General features: G+C 43.6%; 1 protein-coding gene across 1 annotated transcript in view; it reads right to left on the reverse strand.

Annotated features, from left to right (window-relative positions):
* The window catches only part of TBL1XR1 (TBL1X/Y related 1), a 205816-nt gene that overhangs the window by 102337 nt on the left and 89881 nt on the right, over positions 1-13598 (reverse strand). Inside the window, exon 2 of the mRNA XM_066619236.1 lies at positions 12365-12428. The gene's annotated coding sequence lies outside the window, so the exon portion shown is untranslated. The remainder of the gene's footprint in view (positions 1-12364; positions 12429-13598) is intronic.

A 13598-nucleotide genomic window follows, 5' to 3' on the forward strand; every position in this document is an offset into this window, starting at 1 on the left:
CCTTTTGGCCATCTATTTTCTTCTTTAATTTGTATGTTGTGTACCCGATACTTCTGAATATGTTCTTGTTGTCTACCATGAAAGGCTATTGCATGGACAGTTTGTACCTGCTTCAGCTAGACAATCACTCCCACCTTTAAAAGAAAGTATTGAAAACTATTTTTTTCACAACCAGTAAAACTCAGGGCTTCTTCTCAGAAATAAAACACTGGTTTCTGCGATTCCATGGCTTTTTGTGCCCCAATTACTTCAAGGGGAGACATTTCCACCGGGTTTGCAAAAATTCAGTCTGAGAATCTACTTCCCCCTACAAATATTCTTGAAGATATGCCGATCTTCACACAATGGAAATGCAGGGGACTCATCTCTGATTTTCAGTTCGTTTTTCACAGATCTATTCAGTTACGCAAGTCTATTCTCTACACTTTATGCAAAAAGAATCAAAAGGGAAGAACCAAAGACCATCACTATCAATCAGATTGGACATGACAACATATTTCTCTCACAAGGGAGGAGGGTATCATCAGACGGGCTGTTCCTTCTGCTCACTCTGAAAAGGCAGTTCTCAAATGGTCCCCAACCCAGGGAGCCATGAGAAGAAGCACTCCCAGCTCTGGTCCTGTCTTGTTCTGAGGAACAGGGCTGTAGATGATGCTTCATCACTATTTCATTTGGAAGGGATTTTTTTTAACAGTTTGCTTTCTTATTTTTCCCTTTAGCTTTCCTCCCCTCTGAGGTTTTAGAATAGTCAGGCTCTAGAAGGGAAGCAGAAAAATTATTTTCTGACATGTTCTCAACATGTTTGTTTGCATAAGTCTGTGATGCTGTTCGAGCACATGCAGTACCAGTTAACCTATTTCTGCCCAGTTCACAGGTGTACACATTTGATCCCTGTTGCGCATATGCAACACTGGGCAAAAATGGCTTAAAAGGAACCACATGGTGGAAGAGACAAGCCTCCCCCATCACAAGGAAGCGAAGTGCTTTCATGGCCCACCAAGGGGCTCACGTCTCTTTTGTAGTCTTGGTTAAGGCAACAGAGAACAAAAACTCAAGTCATGCTTGCAACCACTGCTAAAACCTTGTGCTTTCCTGCTACTTTTTCTTTCTCTCCATCTTTCTCCCCACCGTCTCCCCTCCCTCCACTGCAAATTCCCCAGGTTTTCAGCCCCTATTCCCCTGGGGCTCCTCCTCCTTTCCCTTGGTTCTTCTCCCCACCTTCTCACTCATGCCATTATACATCCTGTTCTTTATTTCCTCTTTCTTCTCCCTTCTACCCAGAAGCCACTTACACTGAGGACTTAGGGCCAAATCCTATCCAACTTTTCAGCAACAGTGCAAACGCAATGCAGTCCCGAGATAAGGGAACAAATGTTCAGGTGGCCTGTTACTGTCTCCCCACCACAGGATGCAGTGCACGCCCCACTGGCACTAGAAAATTGGATAGGATTGGGCCCTTAGTTGTGCAAGTGACTGCTGAACACTACATTTTATTTTTGATTGCCCTATAGTGAATCATTACCCTCACAATAAAAGCTATCTATCGCTGCATCTTACCTCCCTCCTGTTTTCACACCATTCTACTGATTTGCACCCCTGGCCGCTACACATAGAGGATTTCTTTTGCATGTGCTGGGACTAAGTACACACAGTTATACGTGTCACCCCTGGAAACAATTGGTTTCTTGAACCAGGGTGGATCTCTAGGAGTCAGATGATCTGTTAGATCTCTCCTCTCTCAGGATATGACCTTACAGGGGGAAGCAGCTGACTTGCTGCAAACCCTCTTTTCCTAGTAGCTGGTTCCATCTCAGATGGCATCTCAGCATCTGAGAGACAATCACGCCAGGGAAAGCATAGATATAGCATAGCCCACACCATTCCTCAACATGAAAGGGCAAAAACTGAAGCAGACGGATGTCCTAATTGAGCCGGCCATAAGAAGCCAAGAGTGGCAACATGCATTTTCAAAAGGTCCTTGAAGCACCCTCTAGTTAAAACTGTGGCACTTTGGAAAGGCACCAGGTTTTGGATATCTCAGTAATTTCCAGTCTTATCCTCCTGGTTCACTGAGCCAGGAAGATCAGAGGACTTTAAAATGCAAACCCTGTGCACTGAGCTATAGTCCCAGTCTCTTTAGGGTACTTCTCATATAATCGTAATTCCACAGCTGGACAATCCATTTCGCACCAACCCAGCCTGAATTCTACAACCTGGATAAATTATTCACAATCCTCCCAGCAACATTCACTATTTTGCATCGTTTCTTATGGTTTTGCTAATTGCGGAGAAGAGGAAAGGAGCTACGTGGGGCATCAAAGCTCTATCCTCAAACACCAGAAATCTGATTTAGCCACTTCTTTCAGCTTTGGAGATTTCAACAGCTGCTCCCTGCATCCTTTTGAACTAAGAAAAAGAAGGGGTTAAAGTGACACCCACAATTGCTTTAAAGTGATTTTCAGACATTGCACTAAAGCTTTTTAATTGCACAATACTGAAGAACCTTACTTGTCATCATTTGGAAAAGACTGTTGGAAAATAATGCACTATTACTTCATTTTCCTCGCTGTGGAGGGAGTAATTCAGGAGCCACAACTAGAAAAGAACCCGTTGGGTGGGGGGTGGCGGCTCTGTGCCTGAAATATATCACCAAATTGCAGGTGCCTGGGGACATACTGACCAGCTTGTGCAAAGTCAGGTGCAACACAATCTAAGATTTTTACACAGCTACCAGGAAAAGAAGCTAAACTTCTCATATGCTTTTTTGAAAGAAATGCAAAGAGGAAGATAATTGTGATAGACCCATTTTGCAAACTGTAGGTGGGGACCCCCTTGGTGGGTCATGACCCGACTTCTGGTGAGTCCCACAAAGCTTCCAATGGAAATATGGGTGAGATCAGACAATTGCCTCAAGCCCTGAGGCACATCAAAAATCAGACAGCTGCTAACTGCCCTGCAAAGAGCAGAGTTCCTGCAGTTTGCAAGTTTGTGTAAATATGAAAAGAGAAGTGTTTAAGCATCTTTTTTCTGCTGTGTTTTTTTCAAGTCCATCAATGACCGGTAGTGAGGACAGGTGAAGGTTGTCACTAACTAAGCCCCTCCAGCCTTGAGGCTATTCATTAGGGCTGCCTCATTACAAGAAATTGATAGAATTCTGGGACACACACACACACACACACACACACAAATATTACTTGTAAATACATAAATAAAAATATTATTTCTTTCTAGATCATCTTTTTAAAAGTCTCATAAAACTAGGCGGTTCCCGATAAGAGTGTCGTTTTAAAAAGTGGGTTCCAGTACTAAAAACTTTGAGAACCACTTCGATGGAATAAAGGAAAATGTTTCCTCAGTTTATCTTCAGATGAAAGATATTATACTCAAAAGACTTTTTTCCTCTTGCGCAATACATTCCTTTATACCTCTTAAATGCATGCTACACATGTCCAATATCAGATACTACTCTGCAACCATCATGAAACTGAAGACTAGATTCATATTAACCTAGGGATCAACAACTGGACTATGTCTACCTCGCCTCAAAGTGGGCAACATAAACCTGAGTTACCACATTAACCCATTTCTGCCCAGCCCACAGGTGTACACATTTGATCCCTGTGTATATATGCAACATTGGGCAGAAATGGTTTAAAAGATAAGGAGCAGAGAGGCCACTCCAGCTGCCCACTTTGAAGAGTAGGTAGCAGAATCCTGGCTTTCTAGTCAGGACTGTCTGATGTTACCAGAAATACACACACACACAACCTGTTGTTCAATATTTTTGACTACTATACCATATTCCTTCCTGCACAGCAAAAATTACATTTCATCCAGACAGTGCTCCAGTATCAGGGTTTGCACACGAGCACTTGGTAAGCCACTTTTCTGTGTCATCCAGCCCAGTGAGAGGGCTCTGGAACTAAAGTGTAGTAAACTGGTCATAAGGCTTCATGCACTACTATGTATCTGCAGTTCCCATAAAACATGCCACCATTCTTCCCTCACCCCTTCCCAAACATTGTGCACCCAGTACATTCACAGGATAACAAACAACAAGCATGAGCGTGCTGGGGATCAGCCAAGATTGAGGGTCTCAAGACTCTGTGGTGCACCAGCAAATAGATGGAAGAAGCCTGCAAAGAAGCCACATGGCTGCTACCAATAAAGAAGGTAGGAGTGCCATCTCTCCAGCAATGGGAACGCCGGCATCTATCCACTAGTTGAGCGGCTTTTTACAGGACAATTTCCTGGGCCAAGAAGCGCTGGTGGTATTTTGCAGGAGCTTTAGGAGCTGGGGTGGATAAGATTGTAACTGCAACTGCACCGCAAATGCAAGGACTGCGCCTTAGTAGTGCAGCCCACACACTGCCTAGTGTCTCCATAGGAAAGCTGGAAGAGATCTTTGCCCAAGGCACAAGAGCTGTTAGCCACCAGAGAAGACAATACTGAACTAGTATTTTCCCATGGCCTGACACAGCTGACTACTTCATACTGCTTGCTCAAAACATGTAAATACAAGTGAAGATTTCATAATACTTTGGTTCATAATAGTTATTTTCCACATTTTCATCTTACTAATGTCCTTTGTGCATGCACATTTTTTAAAAAAATTACCTATTTGCCAATATTTCTTATTATTTACCTCTCTCCTAATAGTGTTTGTTAATGCAAACTTTTGTTGCATACTACTGTAGGAACCACTGTTGTGTTGACAAGCCAGTAACATACCACATCCCGGAACAAAATACTCCGTTAAGCAGATTATAATGAGCTTCCTCCAACAACATTTGTATGATAGGATTCCCTATCCAAAGCTCTGCTTTACTTCGGTTAAATGACATGCTTTATCTTAAAATGCATATATAAGTTGGGACTTTAACGATGGAAATAGGAGACTGTTTCTTTGTTGGTGAACCAGTACCAGTTGCCAGTTAAATGACGTAGCCTGAAACAGAAAGCCTTCTACTGTAGTTGATGTTGGTCAAGGTGTTTCCTGAATTCTTGAAAATTCCAATGATGCTGGAGAGGGAAGTCCAAATGTACAGATCAGTGGTTCTCAAACTGTGAGCCATGGGCTCCCCAGGGAGCCAGGAAACCACCCAAGGGAGCCATGGAACCTTCACAAAAAAACTGCCACCCTATACAATGTATAGGATTGCAGCCCTAATGGGAAGCCACAGCCAGTGGCCAGTCAAAAAGAGTTTGGGAATCACTGGTATAGACTAATATTTCCAAAATTATACTTTGCTTTTGTTGCTCAGTTTTGTTTGTACTTTACAAACTGTGGAAAAACAAGCCTAGCTTTATTTTCCCGGCTATTTCAAAATTACTGAGCAAACACAGCTTGTATAAAGTGGCAGCAGTTTTTGTTTTGAAAGGGACAAGGCTGGGATGAGATATGACAGAAGACGCATAGCTAGACTGAAAACAGCCCCACAGCTGCTGCTCCTCTCCCTCCAGGTTATTTTGAAGAAATGCAAATAGAGTGTATGGCAGTTGTTTTTTTTAAGAAGACTATGGGAGGGGTTATGATTCAAAACCCTGCTCAGCCATGAAGCTTCTTGGGTGACCTTGGGCCAGTCACTCTCTCGCAGCTAGCCCACCTTCTAGGGTTGTTGTGAGGACAAAAGGAGAGAAGGAACCACGTACACCTCCCTGCACTCCTCAGAGAAAGGGCAGTATAAAAATGTGGAAAAAATTATTCAGGCGAAATTGGCAGAGGGGAAGTGGAGCTTCTGGATTTCAAAAAGAGGCACCCAGCTTTTCCTCCACTGCCCCAATAACCGGAGCACTGGTAGTGCCACACGTAGGTTCCTTCTTCTCTGATATTGCATGGTAATACCCATATCACAGCCAGAAGGTGGGCAGTTAAGGGGAATAGAAGGCAGTTAAGGGCCACACTGAGGCATGTAGAACAGAAATGCTTTCACACATCACAAAGGACAGTCCATGAGACACTCCCTTCATTGAATGCTATTAGAATGGACAGGCAGGGTCACTGCACATTATTGTGCATTATGGTCACTAAGTAGAGTCAGTTTGAACAGTAGCCCTATGGAGCTTTCTCCATCCACTACTATTAAACCCATTTTTGCCAGGACCACAGGCGTACACATTTGGTCCCTGTTGCACATTTGCAATGTTGGCAGAAAAGGCTTACCAGGTGCTTGTTCCCTCTGCACCACCCACAACTTCAAGTGATTCATGAGGTGTTTTGCATGCACACCGTGAAGCATCACCTTCATATCCACATGAGAATGAAACTTGGCTGGACTTCAGACACAGAGAGAAGCCATTGCTTGTTCAGTTAAGCTGTAGCATGTAACGTCTGCACCAGAAACTGCCTACAAACCACAGTTAGTTTACCACAGTACAAACCACAGTACAAACCATAGTTAGTTAGTTGACTGACAAACCAGGATCTGAAGCTACAGTCTGAACTGGTCTGGTCTGAAACTACAGTCTGAACTTTGCGAACCACAGTGTCCGCTACGTCTGAAATTCACATACCATGGACAGAATGCAATTAGGATAATGACTCCTCCTCAGGAGGCTGTTGTACCATGGACACGAGAGTGGGCTTAGGAAGTGCAATTCTTAGCAAATGGAAAACAAAACTAGGCATAAACTAGGCGTAAACACTTGGTAACAAGCCATGGTGTGAGTGCTTAGCTGTGATTAGCAGAAACCATGGTTTAATGTTTCTGTTTGAACTGAGCCATGCTTTTTTAAAAAAACAAACATAAAAATAATGGAATTTTAGAATTCCTGGAACACTGACTTTACAGCATTTTAATCCTTTAATACAGCATTAAATTCTATATTAGTGCAATACTACATACACAATTCTATGTACTATTTTTTAAAAAATGTCTCTTTAGTAAAGAATAGAAAAAAATATGGGGGGAGAACCTTTCCTTCGCCTTCATGCAGTAATTAGTTGTTATTATTATCAAGTAACAGAACCACAAGTCTCTACAAATACTTATTTTCTGGCATAACCTGTAGGGGGAAAATTGGGACAAAATGTCATAAGACTTCAAACAGTCTCTTCCTGGTATTTTAAAATTTAATGACATGTCGGGAGTCGTTTAATATGAAATGAGTCATGTTCTTAAGAGAAGCAATAATGCAGAACAGTATTTCAATTTTGGCTAAATCACAGTATGCACGCATGAAGTAATATAGGGACGAGTTTGTTTTCTGTCGGGGGGAAAGCAACACAAGAAATTAAACATTCTAAGAAACCAAAAAAAAAACAAAAAAACAAGGATATGATGCTGTGGGAGGTGGAAGAAGAGTTCTCAGCCTACATCCAAGTCAAGCTTTATTCTTCTTAAATAACTTTCCAATCACATCTCCTACTAGCACTTTTGGAGAGCCCAAATAAGTGTTTTCCCCACAACTGTATATTGAAAGTCCACCCCTCTGCAGGCATTCAAACTACAGTGGGCCCTCCTTATCCATGGGCTCAGCATGGACTTGAGCATCTGTGGATGCCGCACCTCTGGCTGGAGGGCAAAGAGGTCCTCCCAGATGCAACCAAAAGGCACTTCCACTTTGTGCCGGTGACTTTGGGCCATGTCTGGAGATGTTCTGAGGAGCGCATTTCAGGTAAGCTATCGTAGCACAAGGCTGCCCCCATACGGATTCAATTATCTGTGGATTTCATTATCTGCTGGGGGGCATCATGGAATGGATCCCCACAGATACAGAGGAGCCACTGTACATTATATATGTGGCAGAAAGTCAGCATGCCTTCAGCCCAGGCCCCAAGGCAAGAATGCTCATCTCTAGCCTTTCTATGTCATGCTTCTGCAGGGGTCAACATGTGGAGTTAAATAGGAGTTAGCAGAGAACGGGAAAAGTGGACAGGGTGTGCCTGCTGTATTCTGACCCCGCTCTACAGGTCAACAATACACATCGATGGTGGACACACTCAATTAGGGCAGACTCCACACAGCAGCACAGGAGATGCAGTGAAAAGGACAGGTCTCAGGCAGCCCCAGGACCCTTCTGTTCAATTCCACAGATTGAACAGCAGTGCCACAACCTGTTGTTGCTTGTGCTACTTGCCACACTCACTTTGCAGGTTGATACATTATATACACTTGTATACACTCCACCACCATGTTCATCTTTATGAACTTCTCCCTCATTGCCTGCAGATTAAATATATCTCTGTGCAGCAGACCCAAATACCACTCACGCCTAGAATTCTATTCACTAAATCAGAAATTTAAGATATGGTACTAAACAAGAAAATTATATGGGTCCAAACTTGTGCACCATCTTCAAGTTTCTTTGCAACTTTTAAGGAGAGATGCGACTATTTCTCGAGGACACTAACTCCAAGTATGACTCTATGTACTCGTCATTCAACATTTTCCCTCTGCTAGTCCTCAGAATCTTTCAGTTCTCCTGCAAATGCAGGAGATGGCACAAAGCCAGGATGACTCCAGAATATAAATTCAGCACAAGAGGACTGGTGTTGCTGCAATAGAGGCAGTTGACAAGCACCACATAGTCATGGCCAGTAGCCTGCTTTGGCTGATCTCTCCCTGCCAGTTTTTGGATCCGTTTGACTATTATAAACAAAATATGGAGAAGAGGCTCTAACCCTGAGATAAAAAGTGCTGAAAAATTCATTGTCAGTAAAGCAGCAGCAGCCCAGAGTTAATCTTTTTTCCAGTAACAAAATCAAAGCTCACCTACACAGATTTTCTTTCACCTACACCAGTGCTATTCAAAATGGGGCGTCGCGATGCCCCAGCCTGAGGGCCCTGGTCTCTACCCCCTTAAGGGGCGGGGCAGCCTAGAGGCGGGGGGGAGACAGCGGCGCAATCCCCAGGATCGTGCCACTCAGGGGGCTGCAGGGGCTTGGGTGCACTTACCCAAGCCTCCTGCAGCCTCCCTGGGGTGCGGGGAGCCCGGCGTGACTTCTGGCAGTTCTCCCTGGCGGCATGATCGTTCCACATCCACTTTCCCTGCTGTGGGGAGCCCTGCCAAAAGTCGCGCCGGGCTCTCCGCACCCCAGGGAGTCTGCAGGAGGCTTGGGTAAGTGCACCCAAGCCCCTGCAGCCCCCTGAGCGGCGTGATCCTGGGGATCGTGCCGCTGCCTTCCCCCCACCCCTGTTGCCTCCTCCCCTGCAAAGACTTACTGGCTCTCAAACTCTCCCAGAGAGTTTGAGAACCACTGACCTACACAGATTTTCACCAAGGGGGCATCTAGTGCAAAACTATTTAGAGCTCTCCGAGTCCCCAGTGTAGACTAGGCTCTGTGAGATAATCCGCTGTGTTGATTTAGGCACAGTGGCAACTAATGGAAGTTGCCATTTGACGTAAAAACCAAGAGCAGAGTGGGGGACGTGCCCGCTTAGCCACCACTCACTCAAGAAACCATTTCCTTCCCACTGCCCTGTTCTCTCCACCCACTGAAAAAAGCATTGCAGTGCTGGTTTAGCTGATTTCGGTAGCCTTCAGGAAAGGCTGGTGCAAAAGCACTGTGATTAAGCTGAGCAACAAAATTTGAACAATTGTGTTTATCTGAATATTTTGATGTGTCTTATTTTGGGGCGAGGATTCAAAAATGCCGCTATTTAGGGCATGGCATCAATAGTTTAGCCACAATTTATGCTATGCAACCTTATGATACAATGTGTATGACAATGCATTAGGAAATAGGATAGCTAAGAACACAAAATTTAAGGTAAGTTTAAGGTAAAAAAAACTAAGATTACCGCTGGAATCAGCACCTTTGAATTGTGTAAGAAACATTACAAATTCATCAAACAATTTTTATGTTACACAGTGGTTCCAATCTGGGTAACCATTTCAGAAGGTCCCTCTTCATAATTCTTCAGCATGGATGCCATTAGGCATTGGCTGCCAGGGGCTACAGCTCTGAACGCGTTTTCTAAAGCCCCTCAATATTTTCAGCAGCTACTAATGCTCCAGTAGCTGCTTTCAGTAAAAGTGGTTTTTAGATAGATGCACAGATATGTGTCTCTTGTTCAAAGCTTCAGGGATGCAAATCACACCATCAGCCAATCAGATGAATTCCTAGGCTGCCAATCAGTCTGGGCCACAGACACGAAGACTGGACGGCTGTTATTTCAAGTCAAGTAAGCGCTTTGCCAGCAGAATGGAGGAAGGAGGCACTGGAAAGTGTGTTGAAAGTGTGTTCATGGATACCAAGGCGCCACGTTGCGCACTGCCAGTCACACTGGCAAGGCTTGTGAGCTTCATTAACATATCATAGGCTAACTATGCTTCTCAATTATATCTTCAGCCCCCCAAAAAATATTCCTAATTTTTAAATTAGCATAGGTCAAGTTTTTGCAGAGTAAATAATATTGGGTGACCTTGGCCCAGTCACCACCTCATAGGGTTAGGATAAAAGGGAGGAAGGGGAACCATGTACACAATCTTCAAGGGGGAAAAAATCAGACTGAAGTCCCAGATCTTTCTAGAAGCCAACAACGTCCCTGTTCCACAGGAGCACCTATATTACTAGCCAAACTCATAGTACTACATATTTAATAAATACTGTTAGAAGCAACTACTGAGGCTGTGTAGTAGCTAATGATGTACCAAAATTAGGGCGGGCACTTTCTGTGAAAGCTTTCGTTACCCTCCCACACATAACAGTTTTGGTGATTTTTTTGCACCGTTAGGGCGTGGCACAGTTTACAAGAGGTTGTGTGTTGGAGTAAGAGGGCTTCCCTGCCACTGCAAAGGCAAACGCACTGCCATTTCAACCTAGTGGTATGCTGACCAGCTCCAGCAGCAAGGAGATGGAGGTGTGCACCACACCATAAGCAATGCAGCATAGATGGAAATCATCTGTATCTGGAAGTTATATCTGAATGTGGATGTTGCCCATCCACATTAGATTACTTTCAAAAGGACTATGCATTCCAGTGCGCATCCAAATGAGCATCCCCACTGACATTCTGTCAAACCTCGTTATGTGTAACTATGCATAACGAGAGCTGAATTAGGGCAAAAGTCTTGCCAAGCAGCACTGGCAAGACACGGAGCATCAGTCCGGTTGCCTGGGCAACAGGACAGGGATGCGTTCCTTCTTCACTCTGCCACTCAGAGAAAGGACATCAGCGCTCAATGATGTTACATAAGCAGATTTAATTGGCTACATGACACCTTGATGCCATCAATAGATGCCTTGATGTTCACTACAAGTTCTCCGATTGTCTTGGATCAATAGCACAAGAAAAAACCTTCAAAATGGTGCCCACAACACTAGCATATTATGCCTGAAGATCATTTTGAGTACTACAAATTCCCCAGCGATGGTGAAAGAAAAACTATCTCATTGGAAAACAGAAAACCATGAGAGAGGGGGTATTTAAAAGATTGAGCACACCTCTCAAAATCCCAGTTTTTACCTTGAGAATGTTGAGAGACCAAAAATTTGGAATACCACTCACACTATGCATGCATGCATAAAGAAAGAGGGGAGAGAGGAATGGCTATTTCACATACAAAGTTGAGCCCCCCTTATCCATAGGTTCAGCTCCTGGGAATCTGACTCAACGCGGGTGCCGACTCATGTGCGGAGGGGCTCAAAGACCTCCTGGATGTGACTGGAAGGGTCGCATCTGGGAGGTGTTCCGAGGTACGGGGAGACCGCACGCTGCCAATAACATTGCTACAACAATTAGGGTAGTACAGAAAGGAACTGAAACAAAATGGTATGAAAAACATGGCAGCTTCCATGCAGTTTGTGGCTGAAGAGAATCAAGAGCAGGTTTTGACACTTGCTGAGAATATTAACTCCCTGCTGAGGTTGCTCCTTTTCTCCTGTGATCAAAAAATGGGTCGAAAAGCCCCAGTTCCCCCAGAGCCTCCTGAATGCCAGAGCTAAGAATCAGGAGATAAAGTCAAAAAGTATTGCACCTCGCTTTCCAGTCTGGAAGAGAACTCTGTGATAGTTGCGTGGGGGGTTAGCAGGCGACGGAGGAGGCAAGGGGCAGAGATCAGTGGTGGGTTAAGGAGCATTCAGGCTTTTAAGAATTAACATCAGATCTGGGAGAACTGTTGTGAACAAAATGTGCCACCTTGAGACTAATTTTCTCTACTACATCAACTTCACCGGAAGGGAACGCAGGGGCGACCACCAACAGCACTGACACAGATGTCAAATTTGGCTGTCAGATTAACCGAGGTACCGTCTAATGGTAAAACAGGCTGCCTTATTTCCCAGCATCCTTTGGTGTATTTGTTTTGCCAAGTACTACATGTGTCTCTCCTTTTTCCTTTTTCACTGCTATGGACAATTTTATTTAAAGTACACTTAAAAAAATAATAAAGACATTAAAGATGTTTTAATAGTACTTACCATTGGCAGTGCATTGATGGGTGGAAGTTTCCTGTTAGGAGCCTCCAGTCACAGGATGATGGTACTGTAAAAATGAAAACAAGAACACAGATTTTTTTTAAGCCTTAAAAATTAAAAGACATGAACACATCACACAGGCAATGCCAAGACCAGATTGTTCAGAAGATTTGTAAAGGGAAAGCTGAAAATCTTGCCACTAAAATTTTTTTAGAGACGGTTATGTTATAGCATTGTCATATTTTCCAAGGGTAGAAACAAAGGTAAGTCATTTAATATATGTCACTAAAATACAAGTTTATAATAGATTCACTTCCATATTAAGATGGGTTAAAGGAAGGTAGGCAGCAAGACTAGGCCCAGTCCACACTCTGCTGCACTATGGGATGCAGTCATGATATACCACCCACCTACCACCAGCTCCAGCAAAATTGAGCTCTGGAGGCTGAACGGACCAGCTAATGTATAATTTTCACTTAAGGAACCTCCGAAAGAACTAGAAAGCCCAGATTACCCTGTGCAGGTGACAGGATACTAGCGTATCTTATTCAAATTACTAGCGTCAACAGTGCTGGTTGTGGTACAGTCATTCAGACGCGTGGTTTTCTCAACTTTAAACATGCTGGAAGTTTGCTCGAACCTGGTGATATAATAGACCAATGTTATACCAGTACAGCAAGATCATGCCTTGTACTCTAAAGTAGTTGCAACTGATGTCAGGTGTCCTCCCCTCCCCAGGGCAGGAGGTCTGGTCTGGAGGGTAGAGCCTCCATTTGCCTGAAGATAACATCCACAAGGTCCCCAGTTCGAGGTCACTGGCACCGTGCGACCTTGAAGCAGCTGACAAGCTGAGCCGAGCTATTTCCATCTGCTCTGAGCGTGGGAGGATGGAGGCCAGGATGGAGGCCAGATCAGAAACGAAACATCTGAATTGTTGTGGCTCTTGAAAGATAGAGCCTTCTTTCAATTGTAAAAATCCCTACAGGGATTTAAATTAGCCTGCCTATGTAAACTGCCTTGAATAAAGTCTTGAATAAAGACCAAGAAAGGCGGTATATAAATACCTGTATTATTATTATTATTATTATTATTATTATTATTATTATTATTATTATTATTATTATTATTATTAATAATAATAATAATAATAATAATAAATTATTTTCTTCTACTTCCTCAAATGGTGGTGATAGGACATTTCAAGAGGTTTTGTCAAGAAATGAGAGCATGAAGTTCA

Source organism: Tiliqua scincoides, chromosome 3 (genome assembly GCF_035046505.1).
Source record: "Tiliqua scincoides isolate rTilSci1 chromosome 3, rTilSci1.hap2, whole genome shotgun sequence".
Taxonomy (NCBI): domain Eukaryota; kingdom Metazoa; phylum Chordata; class Lepidosauria; order Squamata; family Scincidae; genus Tiliqua; species Tiliqua scincoides.